The sequence below is a fragment of the Petromyzon marinus genome, chromosome 43 (genome assembly GCF_048934315.1).
Source record: "Petromyzon marinus isolate PM22_M1 ecotype Great Lakes invasive population chromosome 43, UKy_Petmar_22M1.pri1.0, whole genome shotgun sequence".
NCBI lineage: Eukaryota > Metazoa > Chordata > Hyperoartia > Petromyzontiformes > Petromyzontidae > Petromyzon > Petromyzon marinus.
In genome coordinates this window covers 9177414-9187352 of record NC_133709.1, presented here as the reverse complement: position 1 = coordinate 9187352, position 9939 = coordinate 9177414, and the positions used below count along the sequence as shown (strand labels likewise).

At 54.1% G+C, this 9939-nt stretch overlaps 1 pseudogene across 1 annotated transcript; it reads left to right on the top strand.

The window, feature by feature from the left end:
• The first annotated feature begins 865 nt into the window (after window positions 1-865).
• Window positions 866-9896, top strand: LOC116951627 (uncharacterized; annotated as a pseudogene). Its single transcript, XR_012946777.1, has 6 exons — window positions 866-1042; window positions 3558-3715; window positions 5491-5582; window positions 6443-6615; window positions 7289-7312; window positions 7494-9896. The product of XR_012946777.1 is annotated as an uncharacterized LOC116951627 (transcript).
• Window positions 9897-9939: the final 43 nt, after the last annotated feature.

The window sequence follows — 9939 nt, the reverse complement described above, 5'->3', positions numbered from 1 at the left end:
GTGAGAGTTAAACACTTAAGCCTGGACTACTGGGCAATCTGTGAAAAAAGAGCTTTATAGCTCTTCGGATTCCTCCAGTATATAAATAAACCCATAGCTGTAAACCACCTTATTGGTCACCCCGTGCCCCTTATAAATCTCAACGTCCATCCTACAAAGTCCCATCACGAGGGAGAAACACAAACAAAGACAAACAAAAATTTTGATTTAAAGCTTTCGTGACTGCAGTAATTCATATTCTTAGCTCTTTCGGTAAAGTCACGTTAAAGGGAAACAATAAAATATATATAAAACAATAAAATTCTCACGACGTTTCGACCATAACACAATGATGATGACCGTTTGTGTTATGGTCGAAACGTCGTGAGAATTTTTATTGTTTTATATATATTTTATTATTTTATTGTTTCCCTTCAACGTGACTTTACCGAAAGAGCTAAGAATACAAACAAAAATGTTGCCCGTATTGAAAACTCGATTTTCCTGTACAAGAATACTGGCTAAACCGTAAGGCAAATAACATGATTCTGATTCTTAATATAGTTATTTGGGGGGTGCGGTGGGGGTGTTATATCGCGTAAACATTAATGTGTCGTTAAACCTCATTGTACGATATTCTGAAGTCACAGTGACGTCACAGCTCTAGTGCTTCTTCCTCGCCACTGAGCAGCAGCAACAGCAGCAAAAAAACATCACGCCTCACGAAATCATTGACGAAGTGACGTCACCCATTCATCGACGTCATCTCGCCACAAGTCACACCGCGGCGCATGACGTCGCGTGCCCGCCCCCCGTTCCCCCCATCGTTGAAGAGCGCGAGCGGCTGTGACGTCACCGACCCCCACCTCCCTCTTTACCGACGGAAGTGACGTTGCAACCCCCCCCCCCTCAGGAGTCTTCCTTTTCCGGCCGCGCTGCCGCCGCCGCTGCCGCCATGGCGCGAGTTTACATCGGCAAGCTGAGCTACCAGGCGCGCGAACGGGACGTGGAGAGATTCTTCAAGGGGCTTTGGCCGTCTCGTCGACATCACCGTCAAGAATGGGTACGGGGCGGTTGGTTTTGTGCGGCGGCTGCTGCGGCGGCGGCTGTGGCGGCTGCTGTGGCCGAGGCGTTCTGAGGCGAGCCACGCGCGTGTGAGGGGGTGGGGGAGGGGGAGGAGAGGGGGTTGGTGATGGGGACGGAGCCCAGAGCGGGAAGGGAGTCGGTGGTGGGGGGGGGTCGGTGTGGGGGGAGACGGGGTGGTGGGGGGGGTCGGGGTGGGGGGGGGGGGTGGTGGGGGGGGGGTCGGGGTGGTGGTGGGGGGAGTCGGGGTGGTGGGGGGGGGTCGGGGTGGTGGGGGGGGGGTCGGGGTGGGGGGGAGACGGGGTGGTGGGGGGGGTCGGGGTGGGGGGAGACGGTGTGGTGGGGGGGAGTCGGGGTGGGGGGGAGACGGTGGTGGGGGAGACGGGGTGGTGGGGGGGAGTCGGGGTGGTGGGGGGGGAGTCGGGGTGGTGGGGGGGGGGTCGGGGTGGGGGGAGACGGGGTGGTGGGGGGAGTCGGGGTGGTGGGGGGGAGTCGGGGTGGTGGGGGAGAGTCGGGGTGGTGGGGGGGAGTCGGGGTGGTGGGGGGGAGTCGGGGTGGTGGGGGGGAGTCGGGGTGGTGGGGGGGAGTCGGGGTGGTGGGGGGGAGTCGGGGTGGTGGGGGGGAGTCGGGGTGGTGGGGGGGAGTCGGGGTGGTGGGGGGGAGTCGGGGTGGTGGGGGGAGTCGGGGTGGTGGGGGGGAGTCGGGGTGGTGGGGGGGAGTCGGGGTGGTGGGGGGGAGTCGGGGTGGTGGGGGGGCGCCGGGGTGGTGGGGGGGCGCCGCGAGGCGCGCGGGAAAGAGGCGCGGGAATGGAGGGGTAGGCCCGAGGGGGGCGGGGTGCGTGGGGGAGGGGAGGAGGCTCACAGCCCCCACCACCACCATGATGGAAGATGTTGTACGTGGGGGGTAGCGGGAGAGATGCTTTTAATTAAGAGATGGATCCGTGAGGTTATAGAGGTGTTTATTGGCGGCGGAGGGGAAAGGTAGGGGGGAGGGAGCGACACAATGGGAGAGATGCACACACGGTTGAAGGAGTAAGAGTCGTGGAGGAAGATGTCTCGAGAAAACGCGGTGGGGTGTGGGGGTTGGGTGGATTCGCAGAGAACGGAGATTCATCGTTTGAGGTGTATGGAGAGCCGGTTTGGGGGAGATGCACGTGGGGAGATGTGTACAAGGGGCAGAGAAGGTTCGATTTTATTTTGTTTGTTCTAGCCGGAATGGCCCACCGAGCCTGTGTGAGGTTATTTTCCATGGGCGTACTGCGACGGTACAGATGTTGTACAGTACGGCGCTTAGTTACGCTCGTGGTTACACGAGTCGAGATTCAAACGGGCAAGAAATCGGCACGCGATTTACGTGTTACAGGGAACCGGTGTTAGTTGATGGAAGGATGGAGAGCTAATGAAATATTAAACAAGCGGATTATTGAGAGGGGGGGATAAGGAATTGGCGACGAGAGAAATGAAAATTACGACGAAATAAATAATTTGGAGATACGGATGGGGGTAGATGAGAGAAATGATAGAGATCGGGAGAGTAAGATAGGTGGGGAGAGATGAGAGGGAGTATATAGAGGAAAAGGCAAGGGATTGTTTGAGGTGATAGAAGGGAGATGAGGGCGACACGACAAATGAAAGATATAAAATGGAATATAGGTAGAGAGATGGATAGATGCGGGTAGACGGGAAAAAAAGAGGAATAGATGGGAGCTGGCACGGCAGAGATACGCGGTGAGAGAATTGGTTAAAAAGCGGGAGATAAGAGGGGAAGCGGAGAGATTGGAGATGGAATAGGGTTAAGTAAGCACGGATTGGTGATGAAACAAACTAAACTATGAACAATTTTTATCTTACCAGGTAAGGCCCACTCCTGAGCCGATGTATCCCTTTTGCATGAGCGACCAGGCCACGAATAAAAGCTCAACGAGAAGTGGCTTATCACGTGCAAAAAAAATGATAGTTGCCAAATTACTTTAAAAAAACAGACTGTGCATGGGGGAGCTGTGGAGCGATCCTGGTATAATTACGGAGAGATTGAAAAGTGAGAGCGAAGATGGAGATTGTAGAAAATACGTTTCATTGCATCTCCCCGCACATCTTTCATTCGCCGCATGGCCCTGAAGAAAGATGTGAATAAGGGAGGAACACATGGCCCTTCGCGAGCGATTTCCTCGGTTCAACATTTTAATAAATAACAAATCCGCCTCCATGTTTGCTTCTCCGTCTCTGGAGAAGTATCCACGCCCATTTTTTTTACATCTACCAGCGAGCCATGAAGGTGTAACTAGCATCTCCTCCGTCTAAACTCTAAAACTGTCTCCCAGTTAACACACTGTTGCCTCTCCCCCCCCCACCACCACCCCACGACTAGCTCGCTAATTTTTCTCTCTGCATTATCTCTCCCCGTTATCTCTCTTTCCCCCGTGCGTCTGTCCCTGCCGGCGTGATGGCCGTGTGCGCGCACGTGTTGTACGCGTGTGTGTGTGTGTATGTGCGTAGCTTTGGCTTTGTGGAGTTTGAGGATGCCCGCGACGCGGATGAAGCCGTCTATGAACTCAACGGGAAGGACATGATGGGCATGCGCGTGATCGTAGAGCGCGCGCGTGACTCCTCCCGCGACGGCCGCTGGGGGGGGCCCCCCCCTCGCGATTCTGCAGGTACAACCCTACACTCCAGCCCAGGTACTGCCCCTCCCCTCGCCCCTACCCACGAATGATATGCTAAGTACACCCCGCCGCCCACCTCGGTAGATTTAACAACACTTAAGAAAAGAGGAGCGCAAGGGGGCATGACTCGTATTATGGTAAAATTAAAATTGTTAGTAGTTGGGTTTATGCCTTGCATGCATGTCATGTGACCGCCGCATTGTATGTTCAATGAATGCCCTTCGCCTCGTGTAAACCACCAGCTGGGCAGAGCTGAACCTTTGGCCGTATTGTTGTTTAAGCCACCAAATGTCGTGATGGGGGTTTCTCATCGTTTACAGAAAATGCTGGACTTGAATCGCGTCCCCAGCCACTCTGTCAACCACCCATAATCACCCGCTAATCGATTAACCCCAACTCCACCCACCACAGTGGCTTGATTAATTTTGTTGTGATTTAACCACGTCAGATTGGTTTTCTGTACAGTTTTGTTCGCTCAAGTTAATGATTTGGGGTCGTGATTCGATTCAAGATAAAATAAAAATCCGTACTGTCTATCTCATTTGTACTGTGTATCACATATGTACTGTCTGTCTTGATCCGGTCCAGTGCGGATCGAACCGCTTGCTCAAGCAGCTTCTGTGGGCCGGATAGACGGGACTAAACGGGCACGGCATGGGCTAGAGAAGAGATGGTCTGATGTGGTACGGGAGGATTTGGAGCTGATTGGACTTGTCGATGACTGGTACCGGCGGTGTCAAGATCGGTCTCTGTGGAGGAGGCTCTTGAAGGTCGCTACTGGGCAGTTGAAGGTAGCCGCCCTCCAACGAGCAGAGCGCCGGGCGGCTAAACACAGCAAGGTGGCACAGTGGGGCGCACAGTTGGTGCATCTCAGTCAGTTAACCCATAAACACCTGTGTCTGTCCCATGACAGCAAGCCTTAACGCTGCATGTGGCCACAGTGTACCTAGTCTGGCACAAGCGCTGTGGTGACTTTACCGTCACTTAGTGGTGAATGGTGGCTGCTGTTTTGTGTGTTATGTTTGCGTGCGCGTGCGAGAGGTGGCGCAGTTCTTTGTGCACTGCGCTACAAACCCAGTGACCCGAGTTTGATTCCCGGCCACAGCTAACGTCGGTGGCGAGTGATATCTGAACCGGTCCTGGGCCTCCCCCTAGATGGACTCCCACTTTAAAATGAGTACCTGGTGCAGTGCGTGCACATTAGCGCTGGGGGAAAAAAAAGCAGTCGGGCTTAGTTTTGCTGACAGCCCTTGCCCCAACAGTCTATGTAGGCTATAAAGGGTATCACACGTGTGTGTGCGCACACGCATTCACAGTTTGTGTATGGCGTGCATGTGTTGTGTACTCAACTGCATGGCACGTGTAGGTGATTGTGTTTCTGATGCGTGTGCGTGATTTGCATGCATTTGTGGTGTGTGTGCTGTATGTGTGATTGAGGTGTGGAATTTTGTGATAAATTTGTACGGGCATGGCGTGAGATTTTGTGGTTGTGTGTGATTGTGATGCGTGTGGTATGTATGTTGATATGGCCTTGGTGCGTTTCATGCGTGTAATTGGTGTACGAGTGGCCGGTAGTTTTGCTTTTTACGTGCTGCTGTATGTCTGTGTGTGTGTGTAATTGGTGTGTATGATGAATGTGTAAAATTGTGGTTTGTGAAATTGCTATGTATGATGAGCGTGTCATTGTTATTAACGTATGCGTGCGTGTCCCCCGCTGTGCGTGCGTGTCCCCCGCTGTGTGTTGATGTAACCGCTGTGCTGCTCAGGCCATGGGCGCCGGTTCGGGCCACCTGTACGCACCGAGTACCGTCTCGTTGTGGAGAATCTATCTAGCCGCTGCAGCTGGCAAGACCTGAAGGTACGAGCGGTGTGACGTGGCGACGTCCCAACCATTTGCCGTAGCGTGATTGGCACGCACCTTGCTGGTGCAAGTAATGATATGAGGCCCCCCCCCCCCCCCCTGTCTTGTCTAAGTTACAAAATTTTCCCCCATCTTCCTAAACCAGCACCAAAAATTTCTGCTGCCCTGTGAACCCTGCTGCAGTTGGACTGCCTTTACTCAACTCGCTTGTACTAACCTCGATACAGACTCCAACCCTATCCTCTAACACTAAACCAATTACAGACTGAAACCCTAACCTCCAATACTAAACCTAGTGCAAACTCCAACCCTAACCTCCTCTAACACTGAACCCAATACAGACTGCAACCCTAACCTCCAATACTAAACCCAGTACAGACTCCAAGCCTAACCTCCAACACTGAACCCAGTACAGACTCCAAGCCTAACCTCCAACACTGAACCCAGTACAGACTGCAACCCTAACCTCCAATACTAAACCCAGTACAGACTCCACGCCTAACCTCCACTAACACTGAACCCAGTACAGACTCCAAGCCTAACCTCCTCTAACACTGAACCCAATACAGACTCCAAGCCTAACCTCCAACACTGAACCCAGTACACTCTCCAGTCCTAACCTTCACTAAATCCAATTCAGACTCCAACTCTTAACTTCCAACACAAAAACCAATGTTGATATCGACCTTCATTAACCTCTAATAAAAAGTCTTTAACATTAACCCCGACCCTAACCCAATAGTATCTTCTTGTTTACTCTTTCGAAAAATGTTAATACTATTGAGCGATCCCCTGATAATGATGATGATGACGACGATGCTGTGCCGTCCCCTCCCCCGGTTATTGCGCGCATGCAGGACCACATGCGGCAGGCGGGCGAGGTGACGTACGCGGACACTAACCGTGGGCGAGCCAACGAGGGCGTCATCGAGTTCCGCACGCTCGCCGACATGCGCCGCGCGCTTGACAAGCTCGACAACTCGGAGCTGTACGGGCGCCGCATTCGCCTGACGCGGCAGCGCGCCTCAAGGTGATGCACGCCTGCCCACACAAAGACAAAAAAAGATGAGACAAATACCCCCCCCCCCCTGTGTAGCCTGTTGTGGCAAGTGCTTTTAGCGAGCACCTATGATGGTTGGCACGGCACACGAGGGGGTGGAGTGGCCCACCACACCCGGGGCCGCCTTAGTCTCCCAACTGGCGATGTTTACACACCGTACCAGGGACTCACTTTAGGCTGAGTCGACTTATGGAAGGCCCAGGACCGGTTCAGATAATCCCTGGTGTTAACCACGAGCGGGAATCGAACTCAGGTTGCCAGGATCGGGAGCAACGCACTAATTGCTACACGACCACTTCCCACACGTCGCGCAGACACACACGGCATGTCTATATATCTTGGAACAGTAGGCCAAATGCTCTCTTGAAGGGCTGTCTAGAACTCCCTCCATTGGAGGCACTTCTGCCAACAGTGGCGTGATACAGAATCAGAATATTTTATACCGGAGGAATCTGAGCTATAAAACGCTTTCTAACAGATGTCCAGTAAGGGCAGGTTCAGAAGGTTACAACAAACACCTTTCTCAGCTTGTGATGTTATTTATATGGATTGTGTTTAATTTTCTTGTGAATGACCATGCGTGTGAATAGTTACACGCCTCGTGGTGATTAATGGTGCCGTTCTGTGTGTGTGTATTTTACAGATCTGGCTCGCGTAGCCGCTCCCGGTGAGTAATGGACATCTGTCTTTGTGCCACGATAGCACGTTAATAATCACGCCAGGCTCGCACAACCACACTCGCAACATGGCGGGGGGGGCGGGGAGGTTGTGTGGCGATGCACGGCAACACAGAATGGGGAAACCCGAGCTGTCTAAGACTCTTCCCCTCCTCCCATTTCCTTCTGCAGCTCGCGAAGCAGGAGCCGCCGTCGCTCGCCCTCCCGTTCGCCACGGAGACGCTCCGGGTCTCGCTCGCCACGGAGACGCTCCGGGTCTCGCTCGCCACGGAGACGCTCCGGGTCTCGGTCTCCACGGAGACGCTCCGGGTCTCGGTCTCCCCGAAGACGCTCTGGCTCTAGGTCTCCGCGGAGACGCTCCGGGTCTCGCTCGCCGCGTAAGCGTTCGGCTTCCCGATCGCCGCGTAAGCGGTCGGCTTCCCCGTCGCCACGGAAACGGTCTGCTTCCCGGTCTCCACGCAAACGCTCCGTTTCCCCATCCCCACGGAAACGCTCGGCTTCTCCGTTGCCGCGAAAGCGATCCGCTTCCCCGTTGCCACGGAAACGATCCCCTTCTCGGTCACCGCGGAAACGATCGGCTTCCCCGTCACTGCGGAAGCGATCCGCTTCCCCGTTGCCAAGGAAGCGGTCCGCTTCTCCGTCACCACGTAAACGGTCCGCTTCCCCGTTGCCACGTAAGCGATCGGCGTCCCCGGTGTCACGGAAACGCTCCACCTCCCCCGCTTTGCGCAAGGGCTCCCGATCTCAGTCGCCACGGAAACGCGCCCGCTCTGCTTCTGGCAGCCGCTCGCGTTCCCCATCCCCCCGCGCGGCCTCACCCACAGCCGCAGCCCCGTGACCTGAGGTCGCAACCTTCCCCCGACCCTGTACCTCCTCTCCCTTCCATTACCCTCTGTGTCACCCATGAACTCCCTGTACCCGCATAACCCCACCCCTGTACCCCTAACCATGCCTTTAGCCCCTTGACTTTTCTGTATCCCCCTTGAACCTTACCGGTACTCCTGGCCATTCACTTTGCTTAACCCTTTACTCCCATTGCTACCCTCTTCCCCCAACCTGCCCCTGTCTCTTGAATCTCCCAGAATCCCTAAGTCATCTCGGTACCCTCATGGTCCTCCCTGTACGTCCCCCATAACCCTTCCTCGACCGCGAGTAACCCTCCCTGTATGTCTCTACCTGTCAGCCATGTACCCAGTTTTTCCTTGTAAGAATTGTACCCTATAGCTATCCCCTCACTCTCCCTGACTCATCCCTCTTTTTCCCCTCCCTGTATCCCCTAATTCTACCATTGTGCCCCCCTCTTTTTACCTTCCCCTGTATTCCCCCTAACTCATCATTCACCGATTTAGAAAAGCAATCACCTGTCAATTACGTTTATTGATAAACAGGTGAGAACTACATTTGTGGCGTTAGTTTAGTGGTGAGACGTGTGGGGCCTTGTACGTTAGGAAAGTGGTTAAACGTAACTCCTTTTAGGCCCTACAAGTGCCCTTGTGACCCCCACCTACCGCCTCGGGGACAGGGTTTCCCAGACGACATTCCTCACGCCGCATGATGACGCGCCTCCCCTTGTTCAACCAACTACTTCCAATGCAGATTAAGCCGCCACAAGCGGCACGCGCCTGATGTTTGGTGAACGAGTCCCCTCCCAGCAAGATGGAGTGTGCTGTTTCAGAGAGAAAATGTGTGACGTTGGACACATCCGCCGCACGCACTAAAGTTACGCGCGACACGTCGATTTTAACCAGCACGCGCACATGTGCGACGCATCGTTATGACTTAGTTTCCACTTGGAACGGAGACCATTGGTAAACGTCATCTTCTGCTACCACCGTTTTTTGGAACTCCCTTTCCCAGGCCATCTTTGCTATCGATCCCTGCGGTATCGTTATGGTTCAGAGCTCAAGACCGTCTGCAGCTTTGACAGTTTCTCTTAACGACCGCTGGCGAAATGCCTAATTTTCCCTCGTCCCTCTTGTTTCTACTCGGCGTCTAGAGATGCAGGCGCTTTCGGACGCGATTATAAATCCCACACTGTTCCGTGTAATGTGGTCACTTGCAAGCTTTGAGACTTTGTGAAACCGGGCTCCCAGTGCCCACTTGCGCATACCCTGCTCCCATGGTACCATCGAAATTCAGTCCTAGAAGGGCCACTTAAGCCCACTTTCATATCGCCGCTTCTGCAATTTGCGTTCACGTTTATCTTTCAGTGCCGTTGTCTTGTGTTTTTATTTTTTAAATTTGAATGTCTGTGAGTACCCCCCCCTCCTCCCACCACCTCTGGAAAACAAATTTTAGTTGGTCCGGATTCTCTGGGGAGGGGGGGTTTGGGAGTCCGTGCAGTGTGTTTTGACTGGGAGAGGGGGGGTGTGTATGTGTGCGCGTGTGTCGCCCGTGGGCTTGGGGGGTAGAGGAGAGGCGGTTGGGGTTAATGGAGTGAGGGATGTGATGGGAGTTATGAATTGTCAGTGCAGCTGGGGGCATGGTGGGGGAGCGGCGATTACAAACGAACGGCGCTGTCAAACCTCGGCGCTTCACCCTCGCAACCGGTCAATAAATTTCTAACAAATCCTGTGTCCGACTGCGCACTTGTCCTCGCGGTTGTGTCCTCGCGGTT